General features: G+C 38.7%; 1 pseudogene; it reads left to right on the top strand.

The window, feature by feature from the left end:
- The window catches only part of LOC120294544, a 38,799-nt pseudogene that overhangs the window by 8,027 nt on the left and 8,056 nt on the right, over positions 1 to 22,716 (top strand).

Below are 22,716 nucleotides of genomic sequence, written 5' to 3'. Positions count from 1 at the left end.
CTGAGAAGTGAAAACTCAATGGTGTTACTCGACGATGGTTGAATAATGCCAATGACCTTCAATCTGAAAGATATCTTCGCTTATCAATGGTCTGAACATGGGGGGAATACGGAAAGAACCCTCACAGTAAAGACTTTGGTAAACTGGTTGAATTTTAACATACAAAATAATTATCAAGGGGTGCCTAACCCACATAAGCCAGCTAAAATAAGGAATTTGAGCTTGAAGCAATTGGGACCCAAGCACGTCACCCCCCTGTAGTGCGGTTTCTGCATCATATACATCACCAGCAAGGAGACCAGAGGAAAGAGATGTGCCGATAGGATTGCCCAGCTACATGAAGTTGAAAACAATGCCAAAATGCTTCAAACCAAAAAAGCTCAGATGCAGTCGGTATCATGATGCTAAACTGCGCACCATACCGTAGCATAGCATCATATTCATGTACCATCATTTGGGTTTGAGCAATCTTACATCCTTATTCTGTCCATTTTTTAGGCACTTTACTGGAAATACAAAAATTTCTGATAGTAACAACCCAAATTTTATAATACCCTTTTTGCAAAACAACCACAGGTTCGGAGGCTTTCAGCCTGTGAAACTATGGGTTCTGCCGCAACAATTTGCAGTGGTAAGACTGGAACATTAACTTTGAATCAGGTTATTAGCCCCCAAATCCCTGTTAGCATTTTTCAATTATCTCTTTTTGCTGACTTCTGGGACAACTTATTGGAATGTTTTAGCTGTCAGTATCCGTTTTTCTGATCGATAAAATTGAAATTACAGGTGAGTGTGGTCGAAGCTTATGTTGGGAAAAAGAAGATGGATCCACCTGATGATGCCTCCCAATTGTATCGCCTAATATCTTCTTTGCTTATTGAGGGCATTGCACATAATATGCAGGGCAACGTCTATGTGCCAAAGGTAGTACTCTCCTCCAGCCTCCTGCTAACTTTGAGAAATCAAAATGATGATGGATCCACCGTGATAATTTCTACTCAGTTTACATGCTTGGCAATGTGTATAGTCAATTAGGTTAAGAGGGAAGGAATGTATTTCACAGTAAAATTGCATTTAGAAAGATGGTATTTGGTGACTTCTTTCCTGTTTATAAACTACATGCTTAGAAGAAAATTCCATAAGTCCAAAAAAAACCTGTTCCATTACCACTCTTCTTGAAAGTTGCTCAGTGGTTCTTGCTTCATTTAGTGTGAACTTAATCAAATGGACAATCATTTTGTGTGGCTCTTCACTTGTAGGATGGTGGAGATGCTGAAGTTACTGAATCTCCTACTGAGAAGGCTATTCTTTAATGGGCTGCTAAGGTACTGGTTTTGGTGACAATTTGACAAGAAATCTCAGAAGGATGAATTTGGAACTTCTTCAAAACATCTCTGTGTTTGTGTCTCTGGCAGATAGGAATGAAGTTTGATGCTGTAAGGGCAGAGTCATTGGAACTCCATGTTTTTCCATTCAACTCAGGGAAAAAGCGAGGAGGAGTTGCTATACAAATGGTAGCTATATTTTTCTATAAATCTCTGTCTGTTACTCTACAAATAATATCCTGGAACTCCTTACCATACATGCTGACGCTCCATTCTTCCATTTTTTTTGGTCACAGACCAGTTCTGATGTTCATATACATTGGAAGGGCGCGGCAGAAATTGTCTTGGCCTCATGCACAAAATAATTTGACTCAAATGGTCACTTGCGATCAATCGATGAAGAAAAGGTTGGTGCTATTTCTTTTGTGGTAGGAGAAATATCTTTTGGTCATGGCAGAAAAGTAGGGAATGAAGCCTTGAGAACTACTTCCAGAAGCTTTTGATTGTTACTTCGTGGGAGCTGCTGTAAAAATATCACGGTTACCTATCCACCAATATACGAAAAGAAAATGGGTGAACTTAAGTAATTTAAGCAGACTGTCTGCATTATTTTACTTGACCATCTAATAGTCCTTGACTATCTAATAGTTTCATGTTAGTTTCACTACACTTAGAGATAGAAGGGATTCTCTGCACATGTACTGGTGCCATTATCTGTAGGCTATTTCATGTAATGCAACTTTGCAAAGCAATTTATTCAACTTTAAGACTTCAAACGGTGGCGGATCAAATTTATTGGATTGTTATTTGCATTTGACTTATGAGTAAGCTGATTATATATAATTTAAGATGCATATCCCACTTGGTCTTCTAATTCAGTGAGTTCGGTCATGCAATGACCTAGTTAACTCTTGCAATTTATTTTCTAGTGGTTAATCTTGCAATTCTTCACCACTTCTTCCTGGTCTCTTCTGAGATCATTCAGATTTGTAATAATTACCTGGCTTTGTTCCATAATGGGTCGATGTTAATTTCCCTTTGACGAAATTTTTTTAAGGGAGCCGTGAGATTAGCTTAGTGCTTGGAAATGCCACCTTAATCTTTGAGCTTTCTTGTAGGATTTCTTCAAGCTTGCTATCGATGGCATGGCTGCTAGAAGTCTTCCCTGTGTGGTGATCGCGTGCAGACCTTTCGATTCAGATAAAGTTCCTGGCGATGATCAAGGTCTGGACAATTGGGTGCTACCTGACAATGATCTTGTTTTGCTTGCTGTCGTTAGCATCAAGGTGTACACATCAATTCTCAAGTTTCCTTATGATGGACTGATTCATTTTGTTTCATAGAAAAATTATTCCACCATAAACTCTGAAAAAGACATGGAGCCATCTCGCACTACTTATGGAGTCGTGGAAGTGTCATATCAAAGATATAGCAGCAATTTGTGTTCTTAATATTCCTCGAGTGAAAAAACGAAGCTGCTTCTTTGGAGCAGAATTAGTTTACAGTAAGCACAAGAACGGCATGCTCTTATATAGGTGTCAAAGTTTATGCAGAAGTTACTTTTAAGTTGTAAATCGCATTTTTTACTTGTAGCTTATAAGTTTTGTGAACATTATTCTCTTTGCTATCCTTTATCAGTTCACGAAATTTTCCTGGAAAGATCTCAGAAATATCCCCTTACCTCCCTAATTAAATGTGAGAAGCAATTTTGCTTTGCAATTTTCTTTTGGTCCGGTTTTATTGGGAAATTTGGCATAAATTAAATGATCAGTCTAACAAGCTCACCATTTAAGCATTTTATAACCTTTGATTGAAACTTGGATTTCCCACATATTCACCTTTTTCTCTGGATTCTATATTTTTTAGTTGTGTTTCTCATTACATTTTTCATTTACCAGTGGAGAAACTAACTTAACCTTAATGTATAAGTCAATGTTTGCATGCTATCTATTTCTGTTTTTTGAAATGCAACAAATGTTCATTGGCCTTGTGCTCAGGAAAAATTGAGTTCCTCATACTTCGTTATAAGCGCCTTTTATCAGCTAACAAGTCTATGCATCTGCAGGATCCTTGTCGTCCAGGTGTTGAAGACGCTGTTAGAATATGCACAGAAGCTGGGGTTAAGGTAAGTCATACCTCCACTGATTTAACACTTCGCGGATACTAGAAAAGATGGCATCAGGGAAGAATAGGGAAACATAGAAAGATTTCTTTTGAGCGAGAGAGTCAAAATGAAAGACATCATTGGTTATCAGTGGAACTCGGATAAAGTGTCAATTAATCTTGGTTATGCTTTTAGAATTTAAACATCTAGGGGAACCTTCCGATCTATTGAAAAAGCATATATTAAGGCAGATGAGCGGAGAATGATGTGGGGATGTCTGTATTTGTTCTGTCTAGGATGAAATAACTAATAGGAACCTCTTATGCGTGATTGGGTCTGACAGGTGCGAATGGTCACTGGAGATAATATCCAAACAGCAAAGGCAACAGCTCTGGAATGTGGGATACTTAGCTCAAATGAAGATGCCAAAGAGCCTGAAATTATTGAAGGAAGGGTATTCCGTGCATTGTCTGACAAAGAAAGAGAGCAGATAGCAAAGAGAATAACGGTATGATGTTGAATACTGAAGTTCACATGTACATCCAAAAGTAGATGAACAAATTAAACATTATATGCCTTACAGGTGATGGGAAGGTCTTCACCCAGCGACAAGCTACTACTTATGCAAGCCTTACGCAAAAGTGGGGAAGTTGTTGCTGTAACTGGGGATGGAACCAACGATGCTTCTGCACTTCACGAGGTTGATACTAATTGATATGTGCATATCTATTTGTTTATTTACGTATGTCAATGCGAAACTCACATGTCCATATGCTTTTGCTCCTAGTGACATATCATCGGACCAATATGTTGGAAACAGATTCCAAAAAAAAATTGAACCAATACTCGAACGAATATTGAAAACGAACGTGGAAAACGTGCCTGGGAAACATGTAACACCGATCGAAAGATATATCACGGAAACAAACATACCTTGTTTGCCACAGATTAAGAACCATTACAGTCTCAGAGAAATCGTTTGAAGCCCTGAAGTTCCGTTCTTCAAGAAGACGTATACTGTTTTAAGAGGAAGAAAATGGAGAAGCGTATCTCTCTCTAAAATGATGCTATAGGTAATGTTATCCCCTTTTTATTTTATTTTATATATTGCAGTTATTTTCACTTAGAAAATAACTGCCATTTTCTCTTATGAGCCGTTCACTTACGGGCCGGGTTTTGGCCCAACATAGACAAATGGGCTTAACTTGGCCCATTAAATAAAAAGCCATCATCTCCCACTCGCACATGGTGGGCCAAACAAAACTCTTTTTTCATCTCTCTATAATATTCATACCAGTAAATAATCCGTGCAACCAGCATACTTTGAGAGCTCGTTGCCATACATTTGTTAGGAATATATGGCAGCTTATAATGAACATCACATTTTTTTTGGTAGATATAGTATGTGGTACTCTATATCAATCGATCACATTTATATCTTTCTTGATCTCTTTTTAATAATGATATATTGTATTCACAATTATGATTATCTCAAAACAATCATAATTGGTTGATTAGCAAATACAAAACTAGAATGTGATTATTTAAACTCGATCTTCTTCTTTCCTTGAAACTGTCAATTTCAACTCAACTTGCTTTTCTAGAAATATCCCATTAGATTTAATCAATTCATGATCATTGGCAACATTCTAAGATAGCAAACACTGATTAGAAATCTTGAGAATAAGTAAGAATCATGAGGACACTTAATTGATGAACTTTTTTTCTCGAGTCTCACAGGGCATAAACGTTGAGATCAATACTTTTACCACTCTTGTTAGTCGTCTCATGCATACGTTGTATGAAATATGTATTACGGTATTTCCCGTGGAGCGTCTATCTATACTTTCAATACTGTACAGATAATAGTTCAGACATACTTAATGTCTAACTTGAGTTCACGGAATTTATCAGAACTCACATTTGACATCAAAGATAGATAAAGTAAAATATGTGGATTATTTTACTTTCGGATATAGTAAATATTATGTCATAATCTTAACACTCAGTTAAGATGACATTTATATTTTAAGCTTGAGCTCTCGATTATTATTTAGATAATAAGCTTAAAAACTTCATCATCTCTATTTATCACATAATAAATAAAGATGATTAACCGTATGGGTGGGCTAATCTCTTATAACTTGTACCAGTTCAGGTCCTGTCAACTTCCTTTCACCCACTTCACTCCAACAGACAGGAGTCCTACATCTCCTTCCATATAATGCCTCATAAGGTGCCATGCCTATACTTTTCTGAAAGCTATTGTTATAGGCAAACTCTACCAAATGCAATCTTTCATCCCAATTTCCTTTGAAATCGATTATACAGGCTCTCAGCATATCCTCCAGTATCTGGATCACTCTTTCTGATTGACCATCTGTCTGAGGATGAAAAGCAGTACTAAACTGAAGCTTAGATCCTAACACAACTTGAAGACCTTTCCAAAAGTTAGAAGTAAACCTCGAATCTCGATCTGAAGTAATAGTCACTGGAACACCATGTAAGCGTACCACTTGACTTACATACATGTCCGCATACTTATCCATTGGGTAGTCCATGCGAATCGCTAAGAAATGAGCCGACTTAGTCAAACGATCCACTATAACCCAAATTGAATCATGACTACTTGATGTCCTTGGCAATCCTTGTACAAAGTCCATCGTTATATGTTCCCATTTCCATTCAGGAATGTCCAATGGTCTCAAAAGTCCTGCGGGTTTACGATGCTCCGCTTTCACTTGCTGACACGTCAAACATTGAGATACGTACTTAGCCGTATCTGCCTTCATACCATTCCACCAAAATTGCCGACGCAAATTTCTGTACATCTTTGTACTACCTGGGTGGATACTATAATTACTCTTATGTGCTTCCGACATAATTTCCTTTCTCAATTCCTCATTGTCGGGAACACAAAGTCGTCCTTGACATCTTACTATTCCATCATCAGAGATCTGACATTCTGATCTTTTCCCTAAAGATATAGCATCTTTCACTTTCAAAATCTCTGGGTCAGATTCTTGCAGGATTTTAATTCTCTGGATAATCTCTGGCTCAATCCTTAATGCACTAAGCATGCCAGTAAGACAATCCATTTCCAATTTAAATTCTGAATTGGCTACAGATTCTAACAATTTCCATTCCGCCGTCCTTAAACTAGCCATTTCTACGGCCGACTTTCGACTAAGAGCATCTGCTACTCTATTCGCTTTCCCTGGATGATATCTTATCTCACAATCATAGTCCTTCAACAACTCCATCCACCTCCTTTGTCTCATGTTCAACTCCTTTTGTGAGAATAGATACTTCAAACTTTTATGATCCGTATAAATCTCAAACTTTTCCCCATACAAATAGTGTCTCCATATCTTCAAGGCAAACACTATAGCTGCTAGCTCTAAATCATGCGTCGGATAATTTAGCTCATGGGGTTTCAATTGTCTAGATGCATAGGCTACAACCTTGCCATGCTGCATCAACACACATCCTAGTCCTTTGTAAGATGCATCACTATACACCGTGAAACCATCGGTCCAAAAGAGGTATAGTCGAACCGGAGTCGAAGTCAATTTCCTTTTGAGCTCCTGAAAACTCCTTTCACATTCTCCATTCCATTCAAACTCTACATTCTTTCGAGTCAATTTAGTTAAAGGTCCTGCCAGTTTTGAAAATCCTTCAATGAACCTCCTATAATAACCGGCCAGTCCTAAGAAACTTCGTATCTCAATAGGTGTCGTTGGTCTCGGCCAATTCACTACCATTTCAACTTTTGCTGGGTCTACTGCAATTCCATTTCCTGACACCACATGTCCTAGAAATATTATCTGGTCCAACCAGAATTCACATTTACTAAACTTAGCATACAACTTATGCTCTCTCAGAGTCTGCAAAACTATTCTCAAATGCTGCTCATGCTCTTTAGGCCCTTTCGAATATACCAGAATATCATCAATAAAAACAATCACAAACTGGTCTAAATAAGGCTGAAATATTCTGTTCATCAAATCCATAAATGCAGCCGGGGCGTTAGTCAATCCAAATGGCATAACAAGGAACTCATAGTGTCCATAACGAGTCCTAAACGCAGTCTTAGGAATGTCCTCCTTCTTGATTCTTAACTGATGGTATCCCGTCCTCAAGTCAATCTTAGAGAAAACTGAACTTCCCTGAAGCTGGTCAAATAAGTCATCAATTCTAGGCAAAGGATACTTATTCTTAATGGTCATTTGATTCAACTGCCTATAGTCAATACATAAGCACATCGATCCATCTTTCTTTTTCACAAACAAGACCGGTGCACCCCAAGGTGAAGCACTTGGTCTAATGAATCCTTTGTCAAGCAATTCTTGCAGTTGCACTTTCAACTCCTTCAATTCAACTAAGGCCATTCTATACGGGGCTTTTGATATAGGTCCTATTCCAAGCATTAATTCAATTTCAAATTCAATCTCCCGCTCTGGCGGCAATCCAGGCAATTCCTCGGGAAATACATCTTGAAATTCGTTAACTACACGAACTTCCTCGAGATTAGGCTCCTTCCTTGCATAATCTCTAACTATGGCTAGGTACCCTTGACATCCTTTGTCAAGTAACTTACAAGCTTCTACCGCCGAAATAAGCGCTACGAGGCAAATGGGTCGACCTCCTAAAATTCACAACTAGACGATCGGGTAAAACGAATTGAATCACTCTTCTATAACAATCCATTCTAGCCCGATACTTACGAAGCCAGTCCATTCCTATAATAACATCAAAATCATACATAGCCATTACAACCAAGTCTATTTCCATATCCTTTCCTCCCATGGATATCTTACAATTCCCACACACCAACGTAGACAATACCATATCCTTTAAAGGCGTGGAAACACAAAGAGGCGTCTCAAGAGGCATAACTTTTATCTTATTCAAACATCTATATCTTTCAGACACAAACGAATGCGTTGCACCCGTGTCAAACAATGCATATGCCTTTTCACCATTAATAAGAATCGTATTCGAGATAACATTTTTGGAAGCTTCCGCTTCCTCCTGGGTAATCGCATACACCCTTCCTTGTGCAGGCGGTCTCTGAGGATTTCCTTGCGGATTCGACCTAACAGCACTCTGATATCCCTGTCGCACTGAGCCAACACTCACTTGCGACCTCTCTTGTGGGCAATTTCTCCTAAGATGACCCACTTGTCCACAGCCAAAACATTTCTGTTGTCCCGTACAAGGTCCTGAGCCATGACGTCCATTACACTTCTGACAAATACCAGGCTGATAGGGTGCTTTCCCTATATTCAGACCACTCCTTGCCCCTCCAAAATTCCCAAAGTTACTCTTCTTTTTCACATTCCAGGTTTGACCTTGACCAGAATAAGGTCTCTTCCCCTTTCTCACATCACTAAAATTCAACGGTTTCTTAAACTCCGACCTTTCTCTCAACAGCTCCTGCTCCACTAACTGCACCCTTTCATAAATCTCATTATAATCTCTAATATTCAAAGGCACCAGTTGCTTCCTAATGTCAGTCCTTAATCCTTTCAGGAATCTCTTAGCCTTCTCTTCCTAATCCTCAATCAATTTAGGAGCATATCTAGACAATTCAGAAAATCTAGCCTCATACTGATCTACTGTCAACCCCTTTTGTTCTAGCTGAACAAATTCAGTAATCTTCCTATCCTTAGCACAATCAGAGAAATGCTTCTTATTGAAAGCCCTAACAAACTCCTCCCAGCTCACATCAGTACCGGGTGGAAAGATTATGTCCTTCGAAGCTCTCCACCAAAACTTCGCATTTCCCTCCAATTGATACTCTGCTAAGACTATTTTCTCAGCATCAGTGCAGTCCAACAGCCGGAAAATTCGTTCCATCCCATCAATCCAATGCTCTGCCTCCTCAGGACTTCCCATTCCATTAAACTTAAGTGGCTTTAGCTTCAAAAATTGCTCTACTAGTCCTTGAGTACGGCGTTCGCTCCGGCTGTTGCTTTGCGCCCCTCTCCATCGATTTCCAATATTGGCCAATGCCCAGGATATCTTCCATTCGGGGTTCAGCCCTTGCAGCGAGGCTTCAGCCCTCGATGGATGAGCACTTCCAGCTCGCACCATGACCTTCCCCGCAATTTCCAAGCATTGCCTCGGGAAAATCCGAGACTCACCGCCTCACTCAAAGCAACTACTACTACTACATAAGTAACATATACATGTTACTGGCACCTAAAAGCAACTCAAAATAAACTACTAGGGATCTACGAGTGAATACTCATCACCCGTTATTCAATTATTTCATTTTAGATCCTATGGTGTGCATTGTCATCATGTTCCTCAATTCCAAATGAGGCTCCTTATCACTCCACCTATAACCATTCGCTCTGATACCAAAAAGGGCGGCTGTGACACCCCGAACCCTTCGCAGGTCATCACCAGCGCCGATGTTACACTTTAATACCTTTCTTTTTGTTTCGAACAAGCGTCCTAATTTGCAGACACATTTTTTTTTTAAACAAAGCGGTCCCAACGCGACTCATAGCGGAAGCAAATTAAACATCACCATCTATCCCCCTACCAATCCATGATACAAATACACACCAGCTAAACATCGGGATTTTTATAAACAAATATCGACACATTATTTACATATATTTTCAAGATGGGACTACTCTCGGGTCGGTACATAACAAGGAAAAGCTAGGACTCATCCATGTCCAGCCTAAAACCTCAAAAAGAGACTCTCGACCCTCAACATCATGCGAGCACAAAAACCCCCCATCGAAAGTGTCGATTATCTACATCAAAAAGAGATCCAGCTTCTACTGTCGCGCGCAGTCTCACACCCAACCCGGTGCATCGGGTGGTGGCGGCGGCAAGCATCCTCGCATAGCTCCATCCCGTCGAACGTGCACGAAATGAACTCTTGTATGACGGGGCCCCCTGCCAAAGCCGATATCATACATCACTAGACATCGCACTCGGATAAAAGTCAGTCCAGGAACAGAGGGACAATCTATCTCCGCACACTCAACCTCTACATCAGACGGTAGACCATAGAATACCCCCCGCGAGACGGCAGGAAGCGGCATACTGCTAATCTGAAATGTTATTCCCCAAAAGGGGTGAGTACAACCACTCAAACGAGATAGGAAATCTAATAACAACCCAATGCATCATGTATATCATCATGCATATCACCATGCATATCATCATGCATACCATATCATAGGTGATCATCATATCACATCACATCTCATCATCATCATGCATATATCATCATGCATATCATATCATGGGTGATCATCATATCACATCACATCTCATCATCATTATGCATCATCATGCATATATTATCATAGGTGACATCATATCACATCACATCTCATCATCATCATCATCATCATCATCATCATGCATATATCATCTTGCATATCATGCATATATCATCATGCATATCATGCATATATCATCATGGGTGATCATCACATCACATCACATCTCATCATCATCATGCATCATCATGCATCATCATGCATATATTATCATAGGTGATCATCATATCACATCACATCTCACCATCATCATGCATCATCATGCATATATTATCATAGGTGATCATCATATCACATCACATCTCATCATCATCATCATCGTCATGCATATCATCATGCATATCATATCACGATTTAATTTTCATCTTTATCTTTCAATTTTGATCACCACATCACCCATTCATCAATCTCATCATCAACCCTTCGGGCGAAACCTCCGATGGGGCTCCCGGCAAACTCAGCCATCCCCCCCCACATTCCGGGCATCTCGCAATTCAACTAGCATCACGAGGCATTCCCTTCGGGCAGAAACCTCCGACAGGGCTTCCAGCCTTTACCCTTCTAGCCAGGCATCCCGCACCCAACTCCTGGCATCGCGAGGTATTCCTTTCGGGCAAAGACCTCCGACAAGGCTTCCGGCCCCCCACATTCCGGGCATCTTGAATCTCCCAGGGAATTCCGGCAATGCATCTCTGTACATTCCGGCCACATCCTCCACCACAACCTCTTACTCACATATCACTTTCCGCATCATCCATTTATTCTCATTATTACATGGCATATGATTCACACATGCATCACAATTCATGATCATACATACACCAATGTCATATAACAATGCATAATAAATTCAATAGAATTCATGGCCAATAATCCACCTTTATTTTATTATTATTTTATTATTTTTATTTATTTATTTTCATAAATAAATATTACATTTAATATTTATGATTTTCCCAAAATCATAATATTCAAGCAATCATTAAACAAACCAATAAGATGACAATTCCATACAAAATTCATGGCCAAATTGAATTTCACATAATTTCACAATTTTCACAAAATAGCACATGATATTCGGATAATGGCCAGATTGCACAGTTTCCAAATAAATTCGATTAAAATACGCATATGGCCTCCAAAAATTACGAAATTTTACAGAGTGATAGCCAAGAAATTTTCGCACAACTTTCATGAAGAACTCCAAGCCAGATTATTTTTAAATTAATTTATACAACCCCACGAAACTTCTGGAACCACTACCGCGTCGTCCAGAATACACTTCTCCGAAATTTTTAGATTTAACCCCTCTATTATCTTTAGTTTCCTCTGAAATTTGAGTATGTTATGTACCAAGGTGTCATTTACAAGTTTCATGAAGAGATCTAGGTCAAATAACCAGATTATGGTCACCATTTAAGTCCATGAAGTCTCGGGTGTCTCGGAACACACCACCAGAATCAATCATCTCCAAGATCTAGCCGATTCACTAGGCTATACTCGTTAATTTCTCTTCAAATTTTAGTATGTTGTAGTTTAAGATGTTACCTACAACTTTCATGAAGACAACGAAGTGAGATCTCCAACAGAAATCAACATGCAATCAAGAAATCAACAAGAGGTCAGTGAAGATTTCGCAGATCTAGGGTCTCCGTATGATAGAACTTTTGACCCCTCAAATATCCATTTTTTTCTACAAAATTTCAGTATGTCATACTAAAAGATGTTAGCTTCAACTTTCATGAAGACACCGAAGCCAAAATCGGACTCCAAACACATATGCAAGCTCGAACAAGCTACTGACTTCCACAAACCGAGCAAGAACAGTCACACGGCTTGAAAACAACCAACCCTTACCTCGGTTTCTCTCACAAACACACTCAAAACCGAACATGCAAAGCCATATACACACATGCAAGAGAAGTTAAAGGACTCCACTTGCCTCTAAACCGTACTAGCGACGAGCACACGGCGGCGAATCGAGCGGCACACGGGCGGACGGACGGCGAACGAACGGCGACTCCTTCCTCTCGGCTCCTCCTCCCTTTCTCTCGAACTCTCTCTCTCGCACACCTCTCTCTCTCGCACGGCCGAATGAGGCAAAGAACCGGCCATCTCTCTCTCCTCATCCCTTTTATACTCCCTTAATCTCATGATTAACAATCATTGCTTTGCCTAAAAACTAACCAATGCATGCTCTTGCCCCTTGCCACTTGTCTCATTGGGTTTTAATTTTTTTTGAATTTGGCTTGGGCTTGGGCTTAGGCCCATCCGGCCATTCCTCCTTGGGCTGGTCGAATTCTCCTCTTGGGTTCTAGTGGGCCGACTAGCTTGGCCCACCAAGCTTTAGGCTAATGGGCCCAAGGCCCATTTCGAAAATTCAACCCCTTTTTCCTTCCTTTTTTTTTTTTTTTTTTTTTTTGAAATTCTTTTATAAATATTCTTGAATTCCAAATTTTCATCTTGGCCAAAGTCTTGGGATATTTTAATTATTGAAATTTAATCATATGGCCAAGCATTAATCTATTAAATTTAAATTTCCACAATCATAAGCACAAATCATCAAATTAAAAGGCTAATGGCTAAAACATAAGCCATGAAAATTCTACCACCTAATTAAAGACTTTAACACACCTTAAGGCTTGGCTTTGAATTTCTGGGATGCCACAGTCTGTAACATCAAAATCATCGTTAGATTTTAAGGCAATAGATTTCTTACCTTTGGGATCTTCTTCATCATTGATCTGTTCCACTTCATAGGACTAAAGTTTGCCAACTAGTTCGTCTACGGGAGCGGCATGATCCTTTGAGTTTCCCTTATTGAAGTCTTTACGTGATTCCGGTCTTTGGAGAGTCCACGCAGCAATTTGTTAACTTTCATGGCTCTTGAGATTAGTTATCCCTATACTCTAGACCATTTACAATTTCAGTGAAGCGACTAAACATATCAACGATGGATTCTCCTAGCTTCATCTTGAAGGCTTTATACTGTCCGAGTAGAATATTGATCATTTTTCTTTCACTCGATTAGTTCCTTCATAGGTAATGTGCAGCCTATCCCAGACTTCTTTGGCTGTTTCACAAAAAGATATTCTATTATATTCAGTGGGAGATAACGTACAATATAAATGATAAATCGCTTTTGCATCAAGAGCTTGTCTCTTGATTATCTCTTCTTGAGTCATCTCGCCAGCTTCTGCAACTTCTTTTCCCCTTTCTGAGACTGATGTAACTTTAGGAATGATTCTTTTTTCTACCACATCCCATTCTAGAGGATCTTTCGATCTTAGGAATGCCTTCATCTTGTTTTTCCATATGTTGTATTCCTTTCCGTCAAAGTAAGGAGGTCTGGTGTTGCTTTGGCCTTCAACCAAACCTGGAGCCAACATACTAGCCATAAATTTTTAACTCAGAAATAAAAACACTTCAATTTAATGAGTACATAGGCTCTAATACCAATTGAAATGGCTAGTACGAGCACCTAGAGGGGGTGAATAGGTGATCAAAGAAGTTTTTGTAAATCTTATCAAAACAAATTAACTTCTAAGAATAATAAACTGAAGTCGTGAACAACTATAAATAGTTATATAGAGCTGCGATTTAAAGTAAAGGGTTTAGGGATAGAGAATCAAAACACAAGGTTTATAATGATTCGGCTTAAACCAAGCCTATGTCCACTCTCCTGCACTGACAGCCCACTGGCTAAATTCCACTAAGAATCAAAAGAGATTTTGCAGTCTCACGTCCTTGATTCCACAGTGTAGAGACTTTGCTACACTTCCATAAGGTATCTAATCTCTCTTTTGAGTACAAATTTAAGCTCAATCAATTGAAACAGTAAATAACAAGGAGCTTCAGACTTTGGAATTTATCTATCTTTCACACACTCGAATAACTAGAGCGTCTTCCTTATATACTCCTCCATGCCTTCATAACCATTGGCACCTTCCAAATGAGTTCTTCCAATCAACCCGTTAGACAGAATCAATTAGGGAGATCTCGAGTTATTTAAGGAATATGATGATAGCCCACCAATCCTGCTCGCCCATACAAATCAAGATCTAGGTTTCCATAAGTAGAACATTCCAAGTATACTTCGCCAATCAACAAATCTAAAATACTCCTATTAATTTCAATACGAATAATAGATCTCGAGGTGCAATCTCTAGCTATGAGATCTTCTTCAAGCGCATGAATCAAATCCTCAAAGATATACTCACATCTGGATAAGTCTTCTTCAACGGATAATACTTTTTCTTTGTTGGTCTGGAAACTATCAATGAGGGTAGACTTTAAATCTTGAGTTTGGAGGTCTTTAGACTTTGACGAAAGAGTCTTCAAGTCTTCAGACTAGACTAATGGAAACGTTTTGTCAACTTCAAAACAAATAGGAAAGATTTCTCCAACACTCTGGTCTTCACACATCCACAAGAGAGAGAGAGAGAGAGAGAGAGAGAGAGAGAGAGAGAAGGAGGGGTGGTGATGGCTGGTTGGCTTGGAGAGGAAGAGAGAGAGAGATGGAGGGGCCACCTTGGCCAATTTTTCCACATGCTTGTCCCCCTTGAACTTATCCATCAAGTTTGGCTTTCTTGGCCCTCACTCTTCATCCACAACCAAGCAAGTCTTCCTTGGCTCTCTTTAGGCCACCAAGGCACCCCTTTGGACACTTGAAATAGTCCAAAATCATAGGCCAAGGGGGGAGCTACGAATTTATACATTTCTCCCACAATTGAACTTAATTTTTTGCTCAATTCAATCCTATTTGGCCTCAATAAATTCCGTTAATACCTCAATGATCAAATTGGTATTTTTCCTCACCAATTGATCCATCTTGCACCCCAATTTTGCGATCAAAACGATCCTCGGCTCTTTCTGAACAAAAATGTCCTACCTCGACTTTTTCCCAAAAAGTCTCGGGTTGCAGAAAAATATTCTGAGACTGAGTCGACGTTCCTAGAATTTAATATGACCTAACAGAATCTTCAATTTCTGAAATCGGATTCAAATTCGCGATTAATTTCACTCCAGCGCATTTTTAGTGTGACCTAGGCTATCGTGTAGCTTTCAAAACTTTTTAGAGCAAATGACCAGTGATCGATTTTCTTCGAGCCACAATGAACCTATTCAACACATTGGCGACTCTCGATTGTCATAAAAGTCTCGAGGTTTCAAATACGGACATATGGTACCAAAATGATATAAAAATCAAACTAGTGCCGATCAATGAGAATTTTGCAATTTAGTGGGATCACCCACGTCTAACCACTCATCTTAGTCGAACCAACCTATCTTTGATCTTTAATCAATTTACGTTTGTGCCATAATGACCTCGGCAGATGAATACGGTCAAGCAGCCAATTCCTGATCAAATTCTCAAATCTATTTGCCTTAAAAATCCTTAATGGCTTCCCCAAACAGTCTAGTTATCTCACGAGTGATCAGCTCCAAGAATAGCACTATAGGCATATCGATGAAATGCCCAATTTATTGAATTGAAAGCAGAGTCAAAAATCTAGGATATCACACAACCCCTCCCATGCATTTTGGTATACTAAAGGAAATCACATAAATAGGCTATCATATTCCGATACAACCCCACCCTGAAGGATGGGAATACGTACTGGTGAAATCCACTGTTTGGGTTGATGTGGGTGAGCCCGATAAGGTGCCCCATAAGTACCGGTCATGGTATCCTCACTATCATGATGGGCGAAGGGAGGACCATGTGCCGGAATCTAATGTAGCTCGGTACGTTTTAGAGATTGCCTTTAGTAAGGGTACCGCAGACCTTGAGGGTGGAGCTGTAGAAGATGCGAAGGATCCAACGCTCGAAGAGTCAGAGTCCCGGGTGTACTCGGCGGACGGCTCAAATGGAGACAAGAAGGTGGAGCAAGAGGAGTTTAGCGATGATGAGTAGTCGTGGTTGATAGAACCCCACCCTTGTCTGCAAACTATGTTTTCTGAACTTGTTTAAGTTGGACCTGACTTAATAGTTTGCCTTGTATATATATACATATATATACATATATATATATATATATATATATGCATTATGGTTTGCATTGTATATAAGTATGGTTGTTTTAAAAGTTTGAAATTTGATCCTACTTTCCTATCCCATTGTTTTATTGTTTGGGGATTATTTATATGCTTCTGCATGTGTATTTAAAATGAAAGGGTCGACAATGCGTCCTGAGACGTCGCTATTTAATCGACCGGTGAGGGATGAGCGCACGCTCGAGAATTGGAGCGTGACATGCATCCTTTTGGAAGGTCAACCAATTCCCAAACATGGTTTGATTTCATTAACTCAATTTCTTCTTCCGTTGCATATATCCTTTTTTCCTCACTAGGGCAATTTAAAATCTCATTTACATTTCTTGGCTCATCTTCATCTTGTAGAGCAACCATAAAAGTTTCCCCTTCAATGTCGAAACGTTGACAAAGAATACTTTTGGGATTTGTTCACCCTACGGAAGATTGTACACTTTGCACATTATTCTCCATTATGCTCCCACTCATATTAGATAATGACAATATTGTCTCATTAGGTGGTTATAATTGAGAATGAGTTGAATTTAATTCCTCACTTCTCATGTTACTCCCACTTTGACAAACTCTACCAAGTTTATTATCTTGATCCAAGGTTTCAAATAGGGAATAATCCTCATCTATTTTGCCATTCTTAGGAAATTCATTATCTAAGAATGTGTATCATGTGATTCAAATTCAGTTATACTCCAACTTTCTTGCTCACCTATAAACACATACCCTTTTGTGTGTTCTGAGTAGCTTATTAAAATACTCTTCTTGCCTCTGAAGCCCAATTTCTCATACTTGTGAGAGGGGTCATGAGTATAGGGAGCACAAGTCCATGATTTAAGAAAACTTAAGTACAGTTTTCCACATGTCCATAACTCATATGGAGTAGAAATAACTGATTTAGAAGGCAGACGATCAAGTATATAGGCAACAATTAATAAAGCATCACCCCAAAAAATGATATACAAGTTAGCATACACCATCATAGACCTAACCATTTTTAGTAGGGTTCTATTTCTCTTTTCCGCAACATCATTTTGCTGAAGAGTATAGGGAATAGACAACTGTCTTTCTATTCCTTTTTTATCATATAAATTTTTGAACTCATCAGATAAATATTATCAAGCTCGATTGGATCCCAATACTTTAATTTTCTTATTAAATTGATTTTCTACCAAGCTCATAAACTTTTTGAAACAATTCAATTCTTCAGATTTATGAAAAATCAAACAGACATGTCTAAATCAAGTAGAATCATCTATAAATGTAATGAAATAAAAAGCCACATGCCTTCCTCTCACATTTATTGAACCATAGATGTCAAAATGGATTGATTATAAAGGAAATTCAACTATTTTATTTTTTCCAAATGGTTTCCTTATTGTTTTCCCTACTAGGCAATACTCACATATGGGCAAATTGACTTTTTCAATATTGCCCAATAAGCCTTCTTTGGCTAGCCTATTCATACGTTATTGGCAAATATGACTAAATCTAGCATACTATACATTCACATCATTATCATATGAATTAAAAGACGTGAATAGGGAATAACAAACATTGGCATTACCATAGTTAACATCCAATACAATAAAACCATCTAGAAAATAACCACAACCATAGTAGTTTGTATTCAAATATAAATTCACACCATTATTATGGAAGTTCAAACTAAAATCGAGTTTTACCAACACTAAAATAGACATTAAATTCCGACAAATCTCCGGAGCATATAATACATTATGTAGGAGTAAAGTGCATCCACCACACATGTTTAATTGGCAGGTGCCAATCCTTTTTACTTCAGCTCTAGAGTTGTTTCCTACATAAATTCATTTAGTTTCAATCGGTACTCATCGAAATTCCATAAAGGATTTTCTATCCTTTACTGCATAGTTTGTTGCTCCCGAATCTACAGTCCACAAAGAATTAGATTCAGTTAAGAATACACAACTTGATGCATAAACAAATTTCTCAAGAATACATGGGATGTTTACATTCTTTGGCTCGCGATAGTTGCGAGCATAGTGACCCTTCTTGTTACAATTATAACACTTCACCCTTGACAGCTTCTTCATTCGATGACACTTTCCTCTTTCACGTTGATCAACTTTTGGTTTCTTTTTCAAAGAACTTGCTTGCTTGCCTTTCCACGTTTTGAACGAATCAAAGACATTTGCGCTTGGAGCTCGAAACTCCTTATGAGCTAGAACTAGCATAATAAATGTCAGTTTCTGACTTAGTCGTCAAGAGGCGGTCCTCTTCTAGCTCAAGATGGCCCACTGCATCCTCAAAGGTTTTAATATTCTCGTTGTATGTCAAATGCACCTTCATATGTTCCCAACTTTGACGCAAGGAACAGATTCTTGCTTGCACTTGCTACTCGTCAGTTTGGACATGGCCAGTATCCTTCAGCTCATTAATCATGTTTGACATCTTTTTCAGGTGTTGTTTCATGATTTGACCATGAAGCTTCTTGTAAGAGTCAAACCTTATAGTTAACCGCCTCAGTTTAGTCACCGATGTATGACCAAATCTTGCTGCCAATGCTTCCCACATTTCTTTGGCATTTTCAAAATGTCTAAACTCTCGCGTGACATCATTCTCCATGCTACTTAGCAACGTAATGTGAGCAAGGGAGTTCTTTATCTTCCATGTAGCAAATGCATCATTATCTCTTTTATGTTGTGCAGTGTTCCCATCTTCAGGTTGTTTCATAATTAGATTAAGAGTTTCTAGTGCCTCTTGCTTTTCTCACATATTGGATTTTTATATGCCATATTTCATAATTATCACTATTTAGCTTCTCGTCTTTGCTCAATTCAACAACTGTGCTCTCGGTTGCTGAAGGCATTAGTGAACTTATCAGACATATATGCACAAATTATTAACACCTCTCATTTATGCATCCATTTTGCATAAACTCATCATATTAATGAATAATTTCAAATAAGGTTTCAGAATCAAAAAGTCACTATGTTTCCAATCATCATCCAAAAATCCTAACTTAAAATTATCATTAATACAGTCTTCTATGCAAAAATAGTTCTTTGAAATTATAAAAACTTTTATGAACTACCCACAACAATTAATAATAACATAAGCAATTAACATTGAATATCCATTAACGATAAAATAAAAATATTTTCACATAATATAACCAATACATTAATTGCTATAACGACATCAACATGGTAGCAATTATCTACATAAGATATCCATAAAATATACTAAATAAATGCCACTAGAAACAGCTAATGCCAAGTCAACCTATAAACAGGGAAAGATCCTTTTAATTTCTTGAAATTTCCTTTGTAAATTTTTTAGACATATTCGGCAACCACGGAAAAACAGATAGAAATCCTTTAGGATTTCTCCTTTGCAGATCCATCCCCTATCAGATTGAACTCATTCCTTGGGTAGAAGTCTTTGTGGCTTCAATCCTATAGTATTCCTTAAAAAAAAAAACCACTACAAGCTTCGTATAATCAAGAACCACGTTAACCTTCTATAGACGATTAAACACCCCTTGCCATTCAGATGGAATAGTGTTAATGAATAATCACACCATCTCAAAAGCTGGCATGGGGTAACCCTTCCAAATGACTTCTTGTATCTTCTTATTAACCTCGAGAAAATGATCAATCACATCACCATTTTCCCATCAATAATCAAGCAACTCAGCTATCATCCTTGCAAGCCTTGTCCTTTATCTTTCTAACTGTGTGCGAATAGGTATACGCATACGAAGGGGAGGCATTGTTCCTGCAATAAATGCAAAACAAAAAAAAAAAGATTATTTATAATCCATAGGGACGTAATAGAAAAGGAAACATATTTTGCATTTTTTTTGGGTCAACGGTCAACAGTCAATGGATATCGGATCGGGTCGAGTCAAACATGAGTCGGGTCAAATTGACCGACCCGACTAGATGACGTCATTGTGACATCACCAGCACTACCCCACGCATGCACAGGCAACCGCTGGCCGACGTCACGATGACGTCAGCTAGTGTGTGTGGTGCACATGCTAGCGGTTTCCACAAACGCATGCCCCACACGCTCGGCGCATGCAATGATGATGCCTTTTCTTCTAGCCGCGCGTGGCAGCGTACCCTGTGGCCTCGACAATGGGTCACCCGTCATTTTTCTCGTCTCGACAAGAACTACGACCCTGCACTATCAAAAACAAGTTTTGATTCAACGAAAATAAAAAAGGGGGGGCGAACAGTATGGGCGTGTTGGGATTTCCATCCCCAAGCGTCCGTTGGCGACGTTTCTAAAAAATTCGGCCATAAACAATTTATAAAAATCAATAGTGATTGGGAAACATGAACATTATCGCTCTGATACCAATGTTGGAAACAGATTCCAAAAATAAATCGATATGATACCAATGTTGGAAACATATTCCAAAAAGAAATCGAACCGATACTTGAACGATCGAATATTGAAAACAAACGCAAAAAACATGTAGCACCGATCGAAAGATATATCACAGAGATGGACATACCTTGTTTGCCACATATTAAGTACCATTGCAATCTCAGAGAAATCATTTGAAGCTTGAAGTTCCGTTCTTCAAGAGGGCGTATACTGTTTTAAGGGGAAGAAAATGGAGAAGCATATTACTCTCTAAAAAAAAATGCTACAAGTAACATATCCCAATTTTTATGTATATATATTGCAATTATTTTCACTTAGAAAATAATTGTCATTTCCTCTTATGGGCCCTTCACTTACGGTTGGGTTTTGGCTCAATATGGGTGGATGGACTTAACTTAGCCTATCATATAAAAAATCATCACAATAGATGAAAATGCCTATCCTTATCTTCCAATTCGAACTTGTTTCACATGAAGGAATTCTCTTCCTGTTGCAATAGGCAAAGTGAAATCTGGAAGCAGAGACAAAAAGAGCTCAACTATGTTGAGAAAAGCATGATACTTTGCGCCGGACCCTAATTTTTACCCTCCCTTGAGATGAACATTAAAGAAGCAACTTTTCGTTTAATTTATATTCGGACAGAAAGTCCTTATTCTTATATATGTTCCTTAAACAAATCACAATGAGGTGCATCCATATGTCTTGGAATGAAGTTAGATGAAGATGATAAGTACATGGGATGCTCATCCGGCGTCCAAGATGTCAAAGACACTTCCCATATAAGCACAGATTATTCACTTCAATCACAAGATGGCATATTTAAGATGGACATCATTGGGGAAAAGAGTAGAAGATGCATGTCGAACATAATCAGCTTTATCTTAATCAACGATATACTCTCCTTATTGGGAAGCTTTCTTTTATGGTTATAGTTGCGGGGTATTATGCTTTAAGTTTCCATGTACCTACCTATTCACATCAGTTTGACTATTTGATAATTTCGGCAGATATTGTTCTTGCCATGGGCATCCAAGGGACGGAAGTTGCAAAGGAAAGCTATGGCATCATTATTTTAGATGACAATTTTGCCTCTGTTGTTAAGGTTAGTAAGAAGACTTCGATGATGTAGTAGTTGTCTGATCTTTGCCGTCTCCCTTTGGTTCTTGGGAGCAGTTTCCAAAATGAAATGAAATTTTGTTTCTAGTAGCGTGTTCGTGTTTAATGTTATTGCACTTATTTCTGCAATTAGCAGAGAGGGCAAATAATTAGAACAAACCGAGAGCACCCGTGCTTGCTTAAAAAACAGTTTTCAAAAAGCATCTTGTTAAAAGAATATTACGAGAAAAGTTTTTCAACGGTTTCCTCTGGTATTCCCAGAGCAATCTTCAAACACCAGAGAAGCATCCAGTCTTTCTCTCTCACCGCACAACCGATGCTTTACGAAAAACACAGAGCAGTGTCCCATGGGTTCTCTTCCTACGCGTGCATGTGTAAAGTGTAGTATGAAGCAAACATTGAGGGCACTTTATCTTATGTTAATGCATGA

This window comes from Eucalyptus grandis, chromosome 6, assembly GCF_016545825.1.
Source record: "Eucalyptus grandis isolate ANBG69807.140 chromosome 6, ASM1654582v1, whole genome shotgun sequence".
NCBI lineage: Eukaryota > Viridiplantae > Streptophyta > Magnoliopsida > Myrtales > Myrtaceae > Eucalyptus > Eucalyptus grandis.
This window is presented reverse-complemented; position numbering and strand designations above follow the sequence as displayed.